This window comes from Pseudopipra pipra, unplaced genomic scaffold (assembly GCF_036250125.1).
Source record: "Pseudopipra pipra isolate bDixPip1 unplaced genomic scaffold, bDixPip1.hap1 HAP1_SCAFFOLD_65, whole genome shotgun sequence".
Classification (NCBI taxonomy): domain Eukaryota; kingdom Metazoa; phylum Chordata; class Aves; order Passeriformes; family Pipridae; genus Pseudopipra; species Pseudopipra pipra.
Genome location: NW_026991141.1, coordinates 167,851 through 190,504, shown reverse-complemented (window position 1 = coordinate 190,504; position 22,654 = coordinate 167,851). Strand labels below are relative to the sequence as shown.

At 55.8% G+C, this 22,654-nt stretch overlaps 2 long non-coding RNA genes across 2 annotated transcripts; one reads left to right on the top strand and one right to left on the bottom strand.

The window, feature by feature from the left end:
• Positions 1-3,672: 3,672 nt before the first annotated feature.
• On the top strand, positions 3,673-5,449 carry LOC135408796 (uncharacterized). The gene is made up of 2 exons (XR_010427838.1): positions 3,673-4,868; positions 5,000-5,449. It is a non-coding gene; the product is annotated as an uncharacterized LOC135408796 (long non-coding RNA).
• A 9,248-nt stretch (positions 5,450-14,697) lies between these two features.
• LOC135408797 (uncharacterized) lies at positions 14,698-17,272 on the bottom strand. The gene is made up of 3 exons (XR_010427839.1): positions 16,959-17,272; positions 15,888-15,973; positions 14,698-15,226 (listed from the first exon to the last, which is right to left on the bottom strand). It is a non-coding gene; the product is annotated as an uncharacterized LOC135408797 (long non-coding RNA).
• Between the last annotated feature and the right edge of the window lie 5,382 nt (positions 17,273-22,654).

Sequence of the window (22,654 nt, the reverse complement as noted above, 5' to 3'; positions counted from 1 at the left end):
TGTTTAAACGTAAAATGCAATTGAAAAGTAAAACTTTTAAATCAAGATAATAATTAAAAATTAATATTTACAGCACGTTAATTACTAATAATAACAATTTTTACCCTTTCTTCCCGATACGAGCACACGCGATCTTATACTACATATGAAAAAATTTTCTGAATAAAACAAATAAATATTGTAACTATATTATACAACCAATTAAACACACAATAGCTTTTAGCGATTAATTATTAATTAACGCTTATTAAAAAAGTACTAATAAAATGCTCTAATACTTTAAAATTAATAAGCAAAAAAGATTGCTTCTACAACAGTAGGTAGAATAAGTTAACAAACTAAAGTCCATAGCGACATACTGTACGAAGATAATTCTTATACATCACATAATATATACTATATATATATACAAAGATAAAATAGAATCATTAAGAATCTTAAAGAATCTAATACCCCCCCTACCCCCTCTTCCCCCCCCTACCCCCCCCTACCCCCCCTTCCCCCCCCTACCCCCCCTTCCGCCCCCTACCCCCCCCTTCCCCCCTTCCCCCCCCACCCCCCCCTTCCCCCCCCACCCCCCCCTTCCCCCCCTTCCCCCCCCCTACCCCCCCCTTCCCCCCCTTCCCCCCCCTACCCCCCCCGTCCCCCCCCTACCCCCCCCGTCCCCCCCCTTCCCCCCCCCCGTCCCCCCCCGTCCCCCCCCGTCCCCCCCGTCCCCCCCCGTCCCCCCCCGTCCCCCCCTGTCCCCCCCCGTCCCCCCTCGCCTTGCCTCCCACCCCCCCTCCGCCACTACTCCCCCCTTCTCCTTCCCCCCCCCCCCTTCCCCCCCCGTTCCCCCCCGGGCAGGGGGTCCCGGGATGGGAGGAATCGCGGGGCGGATCTCCCCGCTCTGACCCCTCCCACCGCAGGACCCCACCCTCCCCCGGGACGGGGGTCCCCCCGACCGCCCCCCGGGGCGGGGAGTCCCGAGGTGGGAGGGGCCAGAGGGGGGAACTCGCCCCTCCTCCCCTCCCCACCCCCGGGACCCCCTTTCCCGGAGGGGGCCCCGCCCCCGACCGCCCCCCGGGGGAGGAGTCCCGGGGTGGGAGGGATCAGTGGGAGGAGTTCGCCCCTCTGACCCCTCCCACCGCGGGACCCCACTGCCCTGGAGGGGGTCCCCAGGCCACCCCTCAGGGCGGGGAGTCCCGGGGTGGGAGGGGCCCGACAGGGGGAAAACTCCCCCCTCCCACCCCGGGACCCCCTTCTCCGGAGGGGGCCCCGCCCCCGATCGCCCCCCGAGGGACGGAGTCCCGGGGTGGGAGGGATCAGTGGGGAGGAATTCCCCCCCTCTGACCCCTCCCACCCGAGGGACCCCACTCCTCCGGAGGGGATCCCCCTGCCCCCCTCCCCTGGCCCCTCCTCCTCCCCCCTCCCCGAGCCCCCCCTGCCCCCGCCCACCTCCCCCGAGCCCCCTCCTCCGGAGGGGACCCTCATCCCCTGCCCCCCCCGCCTCCCCCTCGTCCCCCCCGAGCCCCCTCCTCCGGAGGGGACCCTCATCCCCTGCCCCCCCCGCCACCCCCTCGTCCCCCCGCCCGCGGAGCCCCCCGTGTGATGTCGGGACGGGCCGGAGCCCCGGCGGTGTCGGGCGGTGCTTGTGAACTGCAGGGGGGACCCGCCGAGCGGGCCCGGCCCCGTGGAAAGGGGGATCCAGGGGGGGCGCCGGCTCCGGCCCTCGCGGCTTTATTAAAGCGGCGCCCCCAAGCCCGCGGCTGCGGGGACACGGCCCGGGGGACAGGGGGACGGACGGGACGGGCGGGGGGGCAAGGACGGAGCGGGGGTGCGGGCAGGTCGGGCTGTGCAGCGGAGCAGCGAGGGGGGGAGCAGGGGCAGGCAGGGGGGGCCGGGGGGCAGGTGGGGGGGCCGGGCTGTGCAGGAGGGCAGCGACAGCGGGCCGGGGAGAGGCGGCGTGCGGGAGAGCGGGTGGAGGGTGGGGAGGAAGGGAGGGGACGAAAAAAAGGGGGAAAAGCAAAAGAAAGACAAAAACAAAAGCAAAGAAAAAGGGCCGCGGCAGCGAGAGGCTCCCGCGGCGCTGCTGCCTCCCCGCGCACTGCCGAGCAAACGGCCGCGGGGGCGAGTTCCGGCGCTTAAATACCCCGCCCCGACCCGCCCCCTGCCCGTCCCCGCCCCGCGCACCTGGACGGGCCCCGCCTCGCACACCTGTGCGGGCCCCGCTCCGCCCCGGCCCCGCCCCGGCCCCGCCCCGGCCGCGCCCGTTTAAAGCCGGCAGAGCCGCGCTCGTCCCGAGTCTGTGGAGGAACCTCGTACCGGGATGCTGCGGGAGCGATCGGCGCGTCGGAAGACCGAGGGTGGCGATGGAGCTCGGCAGGAGGACCGGGACAAGGATCGGGGCCAGGACCGGGACCGCGACCGGAGGAGCGAGGTTGGTTTGGGGCTGGGATGGGGCTCGGCATCCGGACGGGGACCAGGATCGGTGCCGGGCTCATCCCAGCCCGGCCTCGCCGCCTGTGCCCCGGCAACGCGGGCGAGAAGAGCCGCTCCGGGCCGGGCGCTGGGGCCGAGCGCGGCGGGGCCGCTCGGGCCGGGGCTCTGCCGGGGCCCGGTCGGGGGAGAACGGCGGCGCGTTCGTCGTGTCGACGCGGAGCGGGGCTGGGACCGGCCGGGGCGCGGGGACACGCCGGGCCGGCCCCGGGACCCCCGAGGAGGGGTGCCGCCCCGTACCCCCCGCGGGATCGGAGCTTCCCCGCTCGGGCACCCCCGAGGCCACCGCACCCGCTCCCGGGGCGAACATCGCCCGTCTCCCCCCTTAAACGCGGCCCCAGGAGGTTCCCACCCCCAGGGCCCCCCGGGAACGAGGGATCTGGGGCCCGCCGGGGCTCCGGCCACGGGCCCGCTCCGGCCGCGGGGAGCTGGGGGCCTGCCGGGGAGGGAAGAACGGCGGCAGCCCTTTCCCCGTTCCCTCCCGTGCTCCGGGACCCCGAGCAGAGCTGCTCGTTTGTCCCCGTGTCCCTGTGTCTGTCCTCAGGCGGCCCCAGGAGCTGGCACTGACCGTGCCGCGGGTCGGGCACAGGCTGCTCCCAGCTCTGCCTGCGGAACTTCGGCAATTACCGACAGCAGTTCTTTGCCCCTGCCATCCAGAAGGTGCGGCTCATCTGACACCAGCCAGGTGAGACCTGAGGCTCTCCTTCCTCTCCCCCGCTTTCTCGGCAACTCGCACCCTCCCGGGGCAAACCCTCTGGTTTTCAAAATCCCGTTGAAACATTTCCTCTTGATTTGCAGACGGGGAAGGCCCTGCCTGGGAGGGAAACGGCTACAGGGAGGAAACCAAGAAATGCTCCAACCGGATGGTGCTGCGCGAGTCAAAAGAGGGGCAAGACCGCGGGCAAATACAGTCAGGAAATGAGCTTTTATTCAATCTCTGCAGGAGCCCTTCGCAGCCACGGGCCGGAGGGAGCGCGGCCGGCTGGGCTGTGCCCGGCTGGGGACGGGCACCAATCATCGCTGCCCTGCTCAGGGAGGTTTTCCGGCCCCGTCCGGGCTTCACCCAACGGCTGCAAAGGTGCTCGTGCGGCATCCGAGCTCATTTCCAGGATAAAGGAGCCAAACGAGTCCGGAGGGATCCCTCGCTCCGAGGCAAAGGCGTTTGGTCGAGTGTCGCCGCCTGGTCCCCGCCTGCGGGGGAGCGTCTCCTCCAGGTGAGCCTTCGGAACCCAAAATGCCGGGGGGGCTCAGGTCGGGGCCGCTTTTCGGGCCCGGAGTTGGACGGAGCCCTCGGCGGCTCCCGCTTCCCGCCAGGAACGTTCTCGGGGCTCCCTGGGCAGTCCCAGCTGGGCAGGGAACGCGGGCCGGGAGGAGGTCGGAGCGACAGACAGCGACCCAGCCCTGCTTGGGCTTCCTATTGCCAGGGGATGGAGGAGCTGTGCCCTGGAGCTGTGCCCTACAGCCCCCGTGGGGTGGGCACGGGGAAAGGGCTGCCCGCGGCTCCTCAGCCGGGCGCTGCTCTGAACGGGCCCCCTGAGATGCCTCACCCTGGACACGCCCCAGCGCCAGCCCCAAAGGACCCAAAGAATCCAGCTGGCACTCGGCAGTGTCGGCACGGCGGGGCTGCAGAGCAGCGCGGGCAGCCATTCCCAGGGCCCACCTCCCAGAGCTCCCCCGCGCCCCCCACGGGTGTCCCGCCCGCCCCAAATCCCTGCCCTTCCAGCCGGAGGCCAGCAGCCAGCAGCAGCCTTAAAGCCAGGGCCATGTGCCCTCAGCGGCACTAAATCCCGAGCAAGAGCCCTCGGAGATGCCTGAAAAGAAAAGAGGGTGCTTGGAGAAAGTTGGGCTTGGATGCAATTCGCAGTTTTTCGGGGACCCAACCGCACCTGCAGAACCCGTGGACAGCTGGAACAGGTGGGTCAGAGCCGAGGTGCCCTGAAGGCAGGGCTGTGCATCCCTTTCCTCGGGGAAAAGAACTCCCCGGGGCCGCTCCCGAGGCTCGGAAGGGACAGCGGCTTCCCGCCCGGACAGACGTCCTCGCCCGTGCTCAGGGGCTGCCTCGCCCCGGGCCGGGAGCGCGTCCGGCCCCCGCCTTCTCCTGGGCCAACACATCCCCTGGAGCCCGGCCCGGGGCGGAAAACCGGCCCAATTCCAGGGAACTCGCTCAAGTCCCCCCAGGGACACCAGCGGGGCTGGGGGAGGAGGGTTATAAACAGCAAAGTCTGTGGAATATCAACCTGTCCTTGTCCCGATCCCGCTGAGCAAACCTGGAACCGTGGCTGCTTCCTGGCAAACCTGGCGTTAGAGCGGCAGCTCTGCGGGGGAACAGCCGGGCTCCAGGAGGCACTGGGAGGCTGTTCCAGCAGGAATTCGGCAAGGAATTGCGGGCTGTAGGTAGAATTCATCCAAACCTGCAAAGCTGAGACCGGCACCCAAACCTGGGCCCCCTGCAGAGAACAATCTTTGTGCTGCCGTGTCGGCCAAAGCCGCTGCCCAACAGTCCCCTCGTTTGACTTTCTAGGTGAATTGTGCACAAGCCAGTCCCCCATTCCCTATCCAGGCTGGGAGTGCTCGTGCCCTTGGCACAGATGGCTCTGGCTGGGCAGGAACTGAGAGCAGGACGTGGGGCAGAGTGGATCAGCTGCCCAGGGAACATCCAGGAGATGAAGCTACGGGATCCTCATTCCAATCAAGGGAACACATTCTGTCTCTGGCAGAAGCCGGGAGCCAAAGCAGATCCCGCCTGGCCAGGCTGGGGGGCAGCAGTTGGATCCACTCTGGGGGAAAGCCCCTGTGCCTGCCAGGAGCTCTGACTCTGTTTGTCCTGCCAGCTCTGACCAGTGTCAGGGCCACTGGGAGGGATTCAGAATCCACAGAAATCCCAAATCCTACTGAGGGACTCAATCAAAGGAAGAAAGTAATTTTTGTCATAAAAAGCTTAAAAAAACTGTTAAAAATTCTAGGACAGCAATCCTGGGATTCTCAGGAAACTTAGTAGTGCTCTTGGTTCCATTTCAATGGATCTTTAGTCCGTCAATGAGCAGCTTGGAGAACTTCCCCTGGGATTTAGAGGCTGAGCAGGGTTTGCTTTGGATTGCCTGGCACCTCTGGCCCCAGCTGGTGCAAACACAACTTGGGCCAATGTGGTTAAACACACTTTCCTACAAAAACAGTTGCTGTATCCCCTAGAAACTACCCCAAGTTTGCAGACAAAACCTTCATCTCTGTCCCTCCTCAGTTATCCCAGGTTTTCCAAGCTGGTTCAAACACAACTTGGGCCAATGTGGTTAAACACACTTTCCTACAAAAACAGTTGCTGTATCCCCTAGAAATAAGCCTAAGTCTGCAGCTAAAACCTTCATCTCGGTCCCTCCTCAGTTATCCCAGGTTTTCCTGGCTGGGAGCTGCAAGGAGGCTGTAAATTGAAAGGCAGAAAGAGAAGATCTGTCAGCAAAAGGCACAAAGAAGGGGACAGGTTTCAAAAAACATTTCTGCAATCTAATGAATAACTCTTTCCAGTTTCCCAGGGAGAAGAACAGGAACTCACAGCCACCAAGGCCTGACAGTCCCCTGCAGCCAGAGCTCAGCACACACCCAGAGAGGCAATTCCAGCATCTAAAAGAAAAAAAAGAAGAAAAAAGTGATTTATTTTGTTTTCAAGTTATTTTAAGTTGTTCCAAGCAAAGCAAGCCTTGCTCTGGTTTCAGTTGGGTGAACAGGGAGCGCTGGGCACAGGGCACGTCATTAATGCCCAGGGGATGGGGCTTTGTGGGGGAGGGAAGAGCAGCTGATGGAGTTGCCCAGTCCAATTCCTGCCCCAGGCCTGACTGGCCCAGGACAAACCCTCTGGCAGGCAGTGGTTTTGTTCCCTCTCATGGTCAGTGCCCAGTGTGTCCCTGTGGGCAGTGCCAGGCTGGGGACAGGCACACGCAGCTGGCAGCACTCTCTGCCCCAAACAGCCTCGGGGGGCAGCGCAGCCCCGGGGATCGAGGGGGGCTGGAGGCGGCCCAGGAAAGGACCCCCCGCTCCCCCCGGGGCAGCTCCACAGCCCCCCTGCCCTCTCTGCCACGGGGGCCCCGCTGCTCCCCCGGCTGGCACAGAGCCCCCTGCCCATGGCTGGCAAATCAGGGCCAGGGCTCGGCCTCGCTGCAGCCGCCCCACACAGGAGCAACTCAGGGATCAGCCCAACATTTCCCTGCTTGGCCACTGCAGAGACCCTCAGTTCACCTCAACAGGTTCCTTCTCTTCCCAGCAGGTTACCTGAACTTTAACACCCACAACTGTCTGTCTGTCACCACTCATCACATCAGGTTACCTCAGTGTGTTCATTCCCTGCCCTGCAGAGAATGAAGCTCCTTTTTAACCCCCAAACTTTCCCCTTCCAGCCCACTCCTGATTACCTCTTTTTGAACACAAAATTGAGTCATTCTCTCCCTGAGTTTACCTACCTTTTAAATCCCAGAGTCTTCCCTACCTGCACACTCCTGATTACCTCTTTAGGACCTCCAAATATTCATGCTCTGCCCTGCAGATTTGCTCAAGTGGGACCCCCAAAATTTCCCTACCTCTCCACAGCTGATCACCTCATGTATACCTAAATATGTTCATGCTCTACCCTACAGACCACCTCAAGTTTACTCTCAAAACTTCCCCCACCTGCTCACCACTGACTACCTCCTTTTGACCTCCAAATATTCATTCTCCACCCTGGAGGGTTTCTCTAGTTTTACCTGTCCACTGATGACTGCCTTAGTTTATCCCAAAATGTTCATTCTCTCTGCCAGACACTACCACACATTTTACCCCCAGAACCTTCCCTGGGCCCACTGTGGTGTCCACTCCTGATTGCCTCCTCTGCACCTCTCAGGATTCATTCTGGACCCTGGAGATTACCTCAGAGATTTCTGCCCTGAATCTCCCCACCTGGCCACCACTGATTACCTCAGTTGACCTCCTGATGTCCTTTCTCTCCCCTGGAGATAACCTCCTTAAAAACCCCCCAAGTTTTAACTCAAAATATTCCTTCTGTCCCCTGGACATTACCTCAAGTTTTACCCCTGTAATTTTCCCCATATGTCCACAACTGATTACCCCAGTTTACCTCAGGATGTACATTCTCTGCTCCACGTGACCTCAACGTTTACAAACACAAATTTTCCCTCCTTGCCCATCACTGACTGCCTCACTTTACCCCAAGGTATTCATTCTCTCTGCTACAGATTTTACTCCCAAAATTCTCCTTACCTACCCACATGTAATCAGCTCCTCTGTACAAATACATGTTCATTCTCTACCCTGTGGGCTACCCCAAGTTTACCCTAAAACACTTCCCAACTGTCCACCACTGAGTACCTCATTTATCCTTCAAAATATTCATTCTCTGCCCTGGACATTCCCTCAAGTTTTACCCCCAAAGGTTTCCCCTCCTGCCCACCCCTGACTGCCTCAGTGTCCATCAGGAGGTACATCCTCTCTGCTACAGGTGACCTCACTCTGGACCCACTGCATTTTCCCGACCTCTCCACATCTCAGCAACTCACTTCTACATCAAGATGTTCATTCTCTACCCAGCACACCACCTCCAGTTTACTCTCAACACTTTCCCCACCTCTCCACCACCCAGGAACTCATTTTCACCTCAGAAGATTCACTCTCTGCCCTGCAGATTCCCACAAGTTTTACCCCCCACATTTTCCCTGCAGGTCCGCAAGGTTTACCCCAGTTTACCCCAGGAGGTGCATTCTCTCTTCTCCACAAGACCTCTGATTTTACAAACACAAATTTTCCCTCCCTGCCCACCACTGACTGCCTCACTGGACCTCAAAAGCCTCATTTTCTCCCCTAGGTGACATCCACACTTACCCTCACAGTTTTCCCTGCTTGCAAACTACTTATTACCTCATTTTTACCTCCAAACATTCATCCTCTGCCACACAGATGACCTCAAAGTTTCCCCCAAAACCTCCTCACCTGTCCACTACTGTTTGCCCCAGTTTACCCCAGGAGGTGCATTCTCTCTCCTCCACATTACCTCAGGTTTGACAAACAAAGATTTCCCTCCCTGCCCACTGCTGACTGCCTCACCTTACCCCAAAAGATTCATTCTCTCTGGGACAGATTGCCCCACATTTTACTCCCAACATCTGCCTTACCTGTCCACGTCTGACCAGCTCCTTTGTACCTACAGAGGGTCATTCTGCACCCCACACACACCTCAGGCTTATCTCAAACCTCTCCCCACCTGTCTGCCACCCAGTGCCTCATCTTTACCTCAACAGGTTCCTTCTCTTCCCAGCAGATTACCTGAACTTTAACACCCACAATTGTCTGTGTCTCTCACCACTCATCACCTCAGGTTACCTCAGTGTGTTCATTCCCTGCCCTGCAGAGAATGAACCTCCTTTTTAACCCCCAAACTTTCCCCTTCCAGCCCACTCCTGATTACCTCTTTTTGAACACAAGAGTCATTCTCTCCCCAGAGTCTTCCCTACTGCACACTCCTGATTGCCTCTTTTGGACCTCCAAATATTCATTCTCTGCCCTGCAGCTTTGCTCAAGTTTCACCCTCAGAAATTCCTCTGCCTGTCCCCCTACTGACTGCCTCACTTTGTGGGGGTCAAATCTGTGGCAATGTGCAGCAGAGAGAAGGAATATTTTGGAACAATTTTCCCTACAAGTCCACCACTGAGTACCTCATGTTCATCTCTCAATATTCATTCTCTACCGTGCAGATTACCTCAGATATTTCCCTCCCAATTTTCCCCATATGTCCACAACTGATTACCCCAGTTTACCTCAGGATGTACATTCTCTCTGCTCCACGTGACCTCAAATTTTACAAACAGAATTTTTCCCTACCTGCCCAACACTGACTGCCTCACTTCACACCAAGATATTCATTCTCTCTGCTACAGATTGCCCAGATTTTACTCCCAAAATTCTCCTTACCTACCCACATGTAATCAGCTCCTCGGTACAAATACATGTTCATTCTCTACCCTGTGGGCTACCCCAAGTTTACCCTAAAACACTCCCCAGCTGTCCACCACTGAGTACCTCATTTATCCTTCAAAATATTCACTCTCTGCCCTGGACGTTCCCTCAAGTTTTAACCCCAAAGGTTTCCCCCCCTCCTGCCCACCCCTGACTGTCTCAGTGTCCATCAGGAGGTACATCCTCTCTGCTACAGGTGACCTGAAATTTTACAAACACAAATTTTCCCGACCTGCCCACCACTCACTGCCTCACTTTACCTCTAAATGGTCCTTCTGTCCTCTACAGATGAGATCAAGTCTTACCCCCAACATTTCCCTTCCTCTACATCACCAATTATCTCTTCCTGACACCCCAAATTTCCATTCCATCCCTACACATTCCCTGAGTGTTTCCCTCCCAAGCATCCTTCCCTTCTTCCCTGTCTAATAACTCACACTCCAGCCCCAGGCTCTCCACTCCCCCCTCAGTGGGACCCCTCCAAAATGCCACCTCCCTCCCCTCTGCAGCACCTCACCTTTTCCTACACAAACAGTTGCTGGGTCCCCTCAAAATTACATTTCTGCAATCTAATGAATAACTCTTTCCAGTTTCCCAGGGAGAAGAACAGGAACTCACAGCCACCAAGGCCTGACAGTCCCCTGCAGCCAGAGCTCAGCACACACCCAGAGAGGCAATTCCAGCATCTAAAAGAAAAAAAAGAAGAAAAAAGTGATTTATTTTGTTTTCAAGTTATTTTAAGTTGTTCCAAGCAAAGCAAGCCTTGCTCTGGTTTCAGTTGGGTGAACAGGGAGCGCTGGGCACAGGGCACGTCATTAATGCCCAGGGGATGGGGCTTTGTGGGGGAGGGAAGAGCAGCTGATGGAGTTGCCCAGTCCAATTCCTGCCCCAGGCCTGACTGGCCCAGGACAAACCCTCTGGCAGGCAGTGGTTTTGTTCCCTCTCATGGTCAGTGCCCAGTGTGTCCCTGTGGGCAGTGCCAGGCTGGGGACAGGCACACGCAGCTGGCAGCACTCTCTGCTCCAAAGACACTTCTGGCCTCCTTGGCAAACTGCCTCTGACACTTGGTTTTCTTCAGGAGAAATTAAGGAATTGCTCATGGCAGTTTGGAGATGAAGTTATCCCAAAGGGAAGGAAAGAACAAATATTCCTGTCAGAGCCCTTGGGATCTGCTGGGCTGAATTGGGAAGGGCCCATTATCTGCAGAGCAAATACAGGACAACCTCAAACACAAAGCCCAGCCTGTCCAGTGGGGTGTGAAAGCACCACTGGGACAAACCTCCACTCTCCTGATTCTTTTCAGGGACTGCTCCAATCCAGCTCTGAAGCTGCCAAGCCCAAACTGTCCCCAGTGCTCTGGAACAACAGGATCTTCTCAGGGATGATGCATTGGAAGCACAGTCCCAGCAAACACTCCCAGACACACAGAGGCACAACTGGAGCTCATGGCTGGGGCTGGGAAGGGCTGCAAGGAGGACACAACTCCCAGGTAGGGCAGCCTCGGCAGCAACAGCAGCAAATTCCCAGCTTGGATGGCAAAGCAGAGAGACAAAGGCTGGCAATGCCCATGGCATTGGTAGCTTTCCCTTCTGCTCCCTGTGGGGCCACAGCCCGGGAGGAAATCTCCAAGGGGGACAGAAGACCTCAGGAGGCAACAAAAGACAGCAGCGTCTGTTGCCCTGGTCCTGTTCCAACTCAGCCTGCGGGCCCAAACCTTCCCCCTCCAGGGAAACACTGACCTTCCCGGTGTCAGGCTGGAACACAGCCCTCATTCTCACCTTCCACACGCTCCCAGGCTCACCTCAAATTCAGGACAAGGGGCCAAAGGCCCCTCGGGCCGGGGCTCTCTCTGTCTCTGCGGGCTCAGGGACTGCAGCCACCAGGGCCCTCCAGCACGGACAGCCTGGACCCAGAGCAGATCCCTGGGCATTAGCAGCGTCCTGGGCATCCCTGGAGACAGAAACCATCAGCCTCTGGGATAGCACTTCATTGCCAGCACACACAGCCTGCCAAATTTAGGGGGGCAGCTCTCGGACCACAAAGCCCAGTCTGACCCAGTTCTCCTGGGCACCAACACGGACTCCACAAACCCACCAGAATGAGAATGTTCTGCTGCTTTGACAAACTTCAGCCCAGCTTTGCAAACCTCAGTCCCTGCAGCTCCTGCTCTCCAGAGCCCCGTTCAGGGCTGGCTCCAGTTCCCTGGAGAACCTGCCCCAGCCCCACTCTGGGCCAGCCTGAGCAGAAGCCACTGGACTGCACAAGGAAGAACCCTCCCCTGGCTGCTGCAGCTGGAGGGAGATCCAGCTCCCAATGGAATCCTGGCAACAGCCTCCCAGAGGGTCTCTCCACAGCCCTTGGCAGTGGCTCAGAATGGCAGCAGCTCCAGTGCCAGCTGGGTCCCTGTACGAGTCCTTGTCCCAGCCCTGCCACACGGACACACACGGGAGACACCCACGGGCACACAGGCCTTGCCTGCACAATTCCTCACCCACAGCTGAGGGAAAGCCACACAATAGTAAGAAATACCCTGGGCTGAAAGCACTCATCACTCCAGTCCATCAGGACTTGGAGGCAGTTGGGGAGGCAACAGACCCAAATTCTAATCCTACCTCTACATTTCTAACAGGTTCTCTTAGAAAGATCCTGGACAGGAACTCGGACAACAGAACCCAAACACTGCACAAGTAATAGCAGAAGGTTTGCCAGGAAGAACAGAAGTTCCTTGTTTTCCTTAACGCTCTGGGACTGTAGGACCCAATCTTTGCAACCAAGGGACACCAGAGATGTGATTAATACTTAAACCTCTCCACCATGGTTCTGTCTCAGAGAACTGGGCCAGCCCTGAGCTACTCCCAGGTGCCTGCAGTGCTTTGGGGAGGGGCAGGACAATGTCCCACTTCTGCTTGGAAACATTCCAGATGAGGAAAAGCCACTTCCCTTCTCTCTCTCTGACCCAGAACCAGAACAGTCCTGTGGGACAACACGGACTATGCACGGATGGCCCGAGTCAGTGGGGGGAAAAAAACCTAAACAAACCAAACCACCCCAAATTTCAAGATAAAAACAGGCTGCTTCCTTAATAGGAACACACCAAACTCATTGAAGCCAGAGAGAAAATTACAAACAAACAAACAAACAAAAGACCCAAAGAGATACTTTGCATTGATCATTCCAAAGGAAATTCTCCACAGATCAGAAGCAAGTACCAATACTTTGTCCTCTATTGAAAATTAATGACTTGAGGGGCTGGACATGTCCAGTGAGGGTTCAGGGCTCTGGTGGGTCCTTTATGGCTGATCCCGACCGGCCCAGGCCAAACCCAACCACCCCCATCCCTGCTCCATCCCAAACCTGGGGGCAACATTCAGACAGTTTGGAAACACTGCCCTTCCCTGCTACTCCGTCCTTCCTTACATATCCAGTGCTCAGGGAGCAAATGCCAACAGCAGGAGGAGAGAAACGTGTCCCTCTGACTTACCCCACCCCACGGGCAGCACCAGGAGCCCCCAGCCCGGCCGGCGGGGCTGCAGCCTCTTGCCTTTGGCTGCTCCCAGCCCAGGGCACTTGGCAGAGCTGGGCTGGAGCAGGGCTTTGGCCTGGCCTGGAAGAGAGGAGAACAAGGCAATTAAGGGCACTGGGCAAGTCAAAGGCTCCTGCCCTTCACCCTTCTCTTCAATTGCTCACTAGAGAGTTTTAGCCATGAAAAATCCAGGGGGGACAACAAATAAAATGGGACCTTTTCCACCATTTTTATTCCTCTCTACTTCAGGCACTAAAAGGAGGCTCATCTTTCTTACTGCATTCCTTGCCCCATTTGAACAGAACCCTTTTCATTCCAAACCTCCCATGGGAGTCAGTCAATCCTCTGCCATTGGACTTTGGGCAAAGGAAGAGACACCTGGGACAATGGAGCCCAGGAAATGAGGGAGAGAAACCTGACAGGGAAAGGATTCAAGGCACTCCAGAACTCAGAAATATGTTCATGCCTTGCCAGCCCACCCCCATTCTGTGCCACCCACCTGAGCTGGGCAGGTGAGGCCAAGGCTCCCCTTCCTGCTGCCAGTCACTGTCCCACCACATGGATCCCCATGCTGGGCAGCACTTGGAAAAACTTGGGAAAGACAAAAGGGAAATGGCACAGTCTGTCAGAAAACATGTCTGTGAACAAACCTTCTGCACAAATGTAATCCCATCCCTCTGCTCCAATAAACCCAGGGCAGGCAGGTCTCTCCAGCCCAGGGAGAACAGGAAGGAGAACTGCAGGAACACAGGCAGGCACAGGCAGCTCTGGGCACTGATTCCCTGCAGACCTCTCTGCACTTGGGGCTCTTGGCACTTCATTTATAAAGAATGGGGGGCAGCAGCCCAGGAATGCCCCTCAAAAACACAGAGAGAGAACAGGAACAGGGGTTGTTTGGGAACAGGCTGTGTGTCCAGCAGGGATGGGAACTGGAAACACGGGAGGCTGGAGGAAGGCAGGGGGTGAGCACGGGCCTGCCTTGGATGGATCCTTTTTCCCTTTGCTCAGGAGCCTCAGCTCCACCCTGTCTGAGAGCACCAGGGAACTGCTGCAGGGGAAGAGTTCATTTAGGCACAAGCCAGTGATGCAGCCACCGGGGCAGGGCAAGAGGGGAGAGGAACTGACACAAAAATGACACAATCACCACTGAAAGGGACTTTATTGAGCTGCAACACAAACACATTCACAGCCCGCCAGGGCAAGAGGTGCCCCCAGGACCACCAACACAGCAGCTGGGCTGGCAGGAACACCCTCTTCTCAAGTTATGGAGCCAAGGGCTCACAGTTGGGATCCACTCTAAAGATGCACTCAGGCATCAGGGCCAAGTCCTGCCCAGTCACTGCAGACAGTTCAGCCCCAGCAGCAGTGGCATTTTCTGCCTCTCCCTCCAACATTATTTGGGACCCAACAGCTCAAGGCTGTGGAATTTCAGCTTCATAAATGTTTTATAAAGTTGTACTTCCTGAGAACTGGTGCATTTTTGAGTCTTCCTGACTCTTCCAGGGCTGCACTTGCCAGGATCCTTTGGGCCTGGTGTTTTGCTGACAGGCAGGGCACTCCAGAAAACAACTCCTCACCAGTCATGGAATAACAGGAACAGCTAGAATCAGAGTGGGGAAAGGAATTCTGTTATCCTGATGATGTTGGGCTGCAGGACACAGGCAGCAGGTACCCAACAGTTGGACCGATATTCGCCTCGGGAGGATGGTGCCAAACTGTGCCATCCCCTGCCCCAGCTGATCCCTTTGCTCTTTTGGCAGCACTTCCCAGAACAGCCCAGCAGGCAGAGCCCAGGGGACGGCCCTGCTGCTGTGACACTGGGGCTGGGACTGGCACCGCTCACACAGGGGGACAACGATGCCAGGGAGACCCCCCGGACCCAGCACCGTAAGGGAAACTACAGCACTGCATGGCAACAGTGCTCCCAGCCCCTGGAATCACATCCATCCAATCCCACTGAGGGCACCAACAGCCGCCCGCACAATGAGCCCGACAGACCCCGGCCCTGCCAGAGAGTCCCCCCGGGCACAAAGGGACACTGACCCCTGGGCAAGGGCCATTTGCTTCCCACGTCACCTTGTCCTGGGGTCCTGGTTTGGAGCTGCTTTTCCATCTCCATCCAAATCAAACCAAGGCACCCGACCCAGGCACCTTTTCCAGGGAACTGCCCGGGCCAACAGCATCGCCCAGAGGGACCACAAGGGCTGTGAGGATGGCCAGGATCCACAGGTTCTGTAAGATATCAAGCTAAAACATGGCAATATCATTCCCTCCACTAACATTTATTCACAGGAACATATTCCCATTTTCCTTGTCTGCATTTAATCACTAATTCCGTGAGGGTGGCACTTGGGAGCCAAGTAGCCAAACCACTGCCAACTGACCCCAAATCCCTACAAACCTGACACTGCCCTAGTTCTTCCTGTTTCATTCCCACAGGTACAGTGTCTCACTCAGCACATGGACTACTTTTGCCTCCCCCCTTTGTGACTTCAAACTCCCTCTGGCACGGGTTATAAGCTCCTGCTTTCCAAAAGTGCTTCCCACTGACAGATGTGGCTGACCCAGCAGTGAGCCATGCATGCTCCCTCTCTGCTCCCAGCACTTGCTCTGGGGCTTTTCCCCATTTCCCCAGTGATTTGTGCTCACTGTCCAGGGGATCTACACTTGTTGCTTCAACCACAGGGCCGGTGGCAACTCCCTCCCGAGGCCTCGCTCCTGCCCCGACCCCTGCTCTGGCTCTGCCTTGGATCCACCATCTCCATTCCATGGGGCTGCCTTCCTGAGCAGGGCCTGGCCTGGGCATCCTGGAGGAGCTTTTTACCCAAGGCCTTAGGGGGATTTCAGGCCCTCTTAGCATTTGTTAAGTTCCCACTAAAGCCCAAGAACATACTCAGAGCCGCTTCTCCAACAGGGTCTATCTTGGGCTGGCTTCCAGTAACTTCCTATTCCCAAATCCTAAGGGCACTTCCTTCCTACCTGTAACAGTTCATTAGGATACATGCCCAGAATAAAGACAAGTGCCACAAGCATTCAAACACACAAGGTACCTTTATTACAGTGAGAATAATAATAATAATAAACTTAGCAAAGAGAATCAAAAGTTAAAAAAGGATACAAATGAACTGCCTTATTGTGTGGCATTAAAACAAATACTAAGAACAGCATTCAATACAGTATAATCTTAACTAGTAAAAAGGGAGTCAAAGGGATACCAAAAAGGATCATAACACAATCTTATGGATAACTATTAACACGATATTTGGTTAGTAATAGGGGAAATTAAAGGGAAAATATTATGAATACTAAATAAAGGGTATTAAAGGAACACTAAAGGATATTTAAAGTCTTCTTTCTCGATTGCCTCCTCTCACTAACCTGTGCCCACCCCCCCAGCCAGGCAGGGCTGTCAGGATCTGCAGCAGCTGGTCGGTGCCCATCCCTTAGCGGGCGTCCCCGTGGAGCAACACAGGCTCGGTGGCAGGATGAGGATCGCTCAGCTCAGCAGTCCTGACAGCCCATTTGATCAGCTCCACATTACACCACGTAGGGCCAGGACGCAGTGTAAGGGGAGGCCTGAATGGCAGCCAAACCCCGCCTGATCATTGCCTGGTGGCAACAGTCTGGGCCTGCCCTACTTGTAGGGCAAGGGGCCAGCCACCCCTGCCCACATCATCTTCCTCTCACCATCATCTTTCTCACCCCTAGGGATGACCTCTCCCATGGTGTTTCAAGGGTAGATGTACCTACCTTGCAAGATGTAGCAGAACCAAGGAAGAACTCAGCTCTCATAACAGGGGATATCAGGCTGACTTGCTGAAAAGCACAATGGACCTTACAATTAGCTTGTGCCATCAAGTTACATTGTACCACACTCGAGCTGGTTTCACATCCTAATAGGATTTCTTTCTCACACCTCTATGCTCCATTGATCATCTAATTCAGGAGTCCCCCCTTACACGACCCTACTTCTGCCAGAGGCTCCAATTGGCATCATTAGCACTGGCAGGAACCTTCAGTTCCCCCTCTGCAGCTCGTATTGGCCACAGGTCTGGAGCCTGTTGAATTGCTCCCCGAGCTGTTTCCAACCCTCCCTGCTGCTCATTTCCCACTCAAACTCACACTTCTGCCCTGGGACTTTATGGCCCAGGCCAAGGATTGGTCCCAAAGGAGGACCTTGTTGTCACCAAAAGCCAAACCAACCAATAAACTGCTGGGCTTCCACCTTGCTCTGGGGGTGACCAAGCCTGAAGTCTCCTGCCTAGTCCTGGGCAATACTTCCGGGGGACCACAACACCTCTGAGATCCTAAAAATATCACAGGTTGGGCAGGTCTTGAATTTTGTCTGGATTAACTCCCCCCCTTCCTTTCCATGTGCTGCCCTACTCATTCTAATGGTGCTTGTACTCCCTGAACCATTCCCTCACCCATCCAACCATCCCTTGTGCCCTCTCTGACAAGGACAGTGGGTCCAGGTGTTCTGCCACGCTCCCAGGGCACAGGGTGGGACTGTGGAGCCACCCTCGAGGGGGGAAACGTGCCCTGCCTGCCCTGCCCAGGGAAAGGGAACTGCCCCCAGTGTTCCCCAGCACAAGGCACCCTTGGGAATATCCACTGCAATGGGACACTCAGGGACAGCAACAAGCACTGCACGAGGCTGCTCTGGCACAGGACCAATTTTAAGCTCAGCTTTTCTCTGGACCACTGCACTTTGTTTCCCACCTCATCCTGCAGTCAGAACTTGCTGTCCTTGTAACTTTTTAGGGTGACCATAAATTACAGAGGCCTCTGCTCCAGCACCCACAAGGGCCTGAACCATCTGAAAAGATCCATTTTTCCAGGGAATTCAAAGCTCCACCTGAGGACCAGGGTCTTTTCTCACCCATCCTTGTGCTGCAGCTTGGCCTCCATCTCACTCTGCTTTCAGTTCTCTCCATGGTTGAACATTGGCAGCCCTGGCCCTGGGTGGAGCTCGGCATCCTGATCCCATCCCTCCTGGCCCCGGAACCGCTGACTCAGCAATGGGGGGCCCTCCATTGCCAAGGGCACAGTCCCGTCGGGGCTCACGGGGGGAGCAGGAGGTCGAAGGCTCCATCCCTGCTGCTACAACCTTCCAACACTACAGCCAACAGAGGGGCCTCTCCAGCCCTGCCTCCCAAGGCATCCTGAACTAACCCAGCCCAACTCCACAGGACAAACTGCTCCCTCTCTGCCCAGTCCAGTCTACTCTCAGCAATGCCTGAATCCATTGCAGGGACCTTGCTTTGAGCTCCCCAGGGCCGGGCACCCCGAGGATCTCCCCGAATAATCCTTTCGGTGCGCGCTGGAGTCCTCGGGGTGCCCCAACCCGGGGGGCACCAACAGCACTGTCCCTCCAGGGGGCCCAATTTGCTCCTAAAATGCAGGGGGATCTTGCCTGTGTCCCAGACTGGTCCGGGGATCTGAGGCCCTTCCCGAGAAAATCTCGGTGCCGGCGTGAAGGGCCAGAGATCCCTTGGAGCCACGGGAGAGCAGGCAGAGTCCCTCCTGGGGGGCCAATTTTCCTGCCTGAATTCAGCTCTTCAAAGAAGCCTCTGAGACTCAGCTGGTGAGTTTTAGAAGCCAGGCATTCCTTGCTTACAACACCCTGCCATCATCCCAGCCCCACGGGTGCCCTGGCAGTCAGCTCCCAAAGGGCACACGGAAGTGTCTCCACTGCAGCTGATGGGAGGGGTCAGCATTACAGGAGGGTTCATTTTCCTTCCCTGCCTTCCTGTTCCACATTCAGGGCATTTTCCAACACTCATTACCATACACACCTACCCTTACAAGGTTTCCAAGGGGCTTCACTGAGGGCCTTCCCAGGTCTGCTCTGTCTGGAGCCCTCAAAGTCCTCAGTGCCTGCCTGAGGAACCTCAACACAACTCACCTGCTTACACAGCAACTTGGTGCTGCTTGGCTCATGCCTCACTTCCCTTCTTCCTTCTTTCTTCACCTCCCTTGCTTGGTCCCTTTCAATCCCTTGGCTCAGCTCTCTGCAGTTTCCAGGCTACATCCCACTGCAAAAAGGATCAGCTCTTGTTACATCTCAACACTCAGATATCATTCCCCCTTTATTCTTGACACTGGGCCATCAGGCCAGTGTCTCATGATTTAAAGCAGAGTTTGACTCCTCAGTGACAACAACAGCTACAGCCCTGAATCCTAACACAGGCTGAGACACAAACACGGATGGGAACTCTGAAGGATCCACTTTGTCCTGCTCACCAATCCAAAGGAGCTTTCTGAACTCAAGAATAACAGACCCCAGGTCCTTTTTCTGCAAATTTAGCTTCTATCAATGTGACCCACAAGACCTGGAAAGGCCCTTCCCACTTCACCTGCAGGGCTGGCAGTGCCACCACTGGACACGGACCCAGTGGCTGGGCAGGAACGGAGGGGCTGGGGCGTCCAATCCATCGGCCCAGGCGGCACCAGGAGTTCCTGGAGTTCCTGAGGGGAGAGCCTCAAGACAACAAAGGATTAGGAAGATCATTTTAAACTTCAATATGTATATCTCTTGGAAGATGGGGAGTTGGACAAAGCCTACTGGAGCAACAAGGACACACTCAAGGCTATTTAAAAGCACCTACCAGCACTCAAAAGCTGTCACTGTCCTTCTGTCAGGTGGAACTCAGCCGACTCTCTTTGCCAAGAGCCTCCAGGAGGATTTCCAGCTTTTGGAGCTCCCTTTTAACCATTTTTCCCATCACTGTAGCTGGGACTATCACCTGCCCTACAGGGGGAACAGCCCACAAAGTTCACTTGCAGGGATGCCATTAACTCAAAGTCCCTTCTCAGGGGGGTCACTGCACACCTTGGCCTTTGTTTGCCCTCCCCACCAAAGATGCTTCCAACAGTTCTGAGACATCTGGCAGACCCAGAGCTCTCCTCAGGGAATGCTTCAGCTGCTTAAAGGCTGCCCTTGCACCATCTAGCCAAGGCAGCAAATGCTTACAGGCTGTTGGAGAAGTTGGCAGAACAGTCTTACCACACATCCAGAGGGAGCAATCCAGAGTCCACCCCATCCCACCATTCCCAGCAAGGCAGTTCATGGGCTGTCTGGGGCTCAGGGAGGAGTCAGGGGGCTTCTTTTCTTCCTTCCTGCTTTTCAGGTTTTTCTCCTTCCAAAGCAAAGGTTTCTTGGCTTTCCTTGCTCAAGCAGATGCAGCAAAGGCCATCTTTGCAATCCAATACTGGAAACTGCTCGAGGTTGTCACTTACAGGGGTTCTCTCAGGTCCTGCACTGATCAATCATCTTGGCCATTGGTTTCCTGGCAGGTTCTTGCATTCACCTCCTACAAGCAAACCAGGATGAGCAAATTTAGCTGTTACTGCAACCAATCCAGTCTGGCATTCTGATTTTAAAGGATACTGGGTTTGCCTTACCCATATAGATCCCACATTAGGAGTAATACCTACAGGTTCTGCCCTCTTCCACTCTCCTGCAATTCCACTGGCCCACACCACAGGAACAACTGCAGCTGCCACTTCAGTTGGGACCTTGCTGCTGACAGGAGTTATTCCCTGCACAACAAGAGCTGCTGCTTGGACACATTTAGTTTCAGCAATTACAGTTTCAATATCCCCAGTTTTCCATTTCATTTCTGCCTCAACTTTTCCAGTCCATCTCTTCCTAGCAGAGGTTTGGGTGAGTTTGGCAAACAGACAAACTCAGGAATTCCCCAATGTTTTCCCAGTTTAACCCCTGTCACACCAATCACCTTAACACTGCCAGTCCTTCATTCTCCCTCTATTATGTTAAGGCCTGAGGAAGTTGGACCTGTGTCTGACCAGGACATGTGCAAACCAAATGCTGGGGACTGGAACACACACCTGGCACTCCTGCAGCTCTTACCATTACAGTCCCGAGAAAACAGCCAATTGGACCATCACTGCTCATTTCTTAATCCCAATCCCACAATTCTTTTGCACTTGGAGTATCACTTTTATCACCCAATTACAGTCCATTAGAGAGCTCCACGTCTAGCAGGGACAGCTACCCCTGGGATACTCTCAGCAATGCCTGAATCCATGGCAGGGACCTTGCTTTGAGCTCCCCAGGGCCGGGCACCCCGAGGATCTCCCCGAATAATCCTTTCGGTGCGCGCTGGAGTCCTCGGGGTGCCCCAACCCGGGGGGTACCAACAGCACTGTCCCTCCAGGGGGCCAATTTGGTCTCAAGCTTGCCATGGACAGCCCAAAAGGCATTTCAAGAGGCCTTCTTTGGAACCCCCCAACGGGTACAGGGGGGAAGCCACAAGAAGGCCTCATTTCTAAAGGCAGGGGGATCTTGCCTGTGTCCCAGACTGGTCCGGGGATCTGAGGCCCTTCCCGAGAAAATCTCGGTGCCGGCGTGAAGGGCCAGAGATCCCTTGGAGCCACGGGAGAGCAGGCAGAGTCCCTCCTGGGGGGCCAATTTTCCTGCCTGAATTCAGCTCTTCAAAGAAGCCTCTGAGACTCAGCTGGTGAGTTTTACAAGCCAGGCATTCCTTGCTTACAACACCCTGCCATGATCTCAGCCCCACGGGGGTCCTGGCAATCAGCTCCCAAAGGGCACACACAGATATCTCTACTGCAGATGATGGGAGGGATCAGCATTACAGGAGGGTTCATTTTCCTTCCCTGCATTCCTGTTCCACAGTCAGGACATTTTCCAACACTTATTACCACACACACCTACCCTTAGAAGGTTTCCAAGGGGCTTCACTGAGGGCCTTCCCAGGTCTGCTCTGTCTGGAGCCCTCAAAGTCCTCAGTGCCTGCCTTAGGAACCTCAACACAACTCACCTGCTGACACAGCAACTTGCTGCTGCTTGGCTCATGCCTCAGTTCCCTTCTTCCTTCTTTCTTCACCTCCCTTGCTTGCTCCCTTTAAAACCCTTGGCTCAGCTCTCTGCAGTTTCCAGGCTACATCCCACTGCAAAAAGGATCAGCTCTTGTTACATCTCAACATGCACATATCATTCCCACTTTACCCTAAGGATCCACTTTGTTCTGCTCACCAATCAAAAGGAGCTTTCTGAACTCAAGAATAACAGACCCCAGGTCCTTTTTCTGCAACTTCAGCTGCTATAAATGTGACCCACAAGACCTGGAAAGGCCCTTCCCACTTCACCTGCAGGGCTGGCAGTGCCACCACTGGACACAGACCCAGTGGCTGGGCAGGAACGGAGGGGCTGGGGCGTCCAATCCATCGGCCCAGGCGGCACCAGGAGTTCCTGGAGTTCCTGAGGGGAGAGCCTCAAGACAACAAAGGATTAGGAAGATCACTTTTTCCTTTCATAGGTCTTTCTCCTGGAATATGGGGAGTTGGACAAGGCCTACTGGTGCAACAAGGACACACTCAAGGCTATCTATTCAAAGGATCTACCAGCACTCAAAAGCTATCACTGTCCTTCTGTCAGGGCAAACACAGCAAACTCTGTTTGCCAAGAGCCTCCTGGAGGATTTCCAGCTTTTTGGGCTCTCTTTTAACCATTTTTCCCATCACTGTAGCTGGGACTATCACCTGCCCTACAGGGGGAACAGCCCACACAGTTCACTTGCAGGGATGCCATTAACTCAAAGTCCCTTGTCAGGGGGGTCACGGCACACCTTGGCCTTTGTTTGCCCTCCCCACCAAAGATGCTTCCAACAGTTC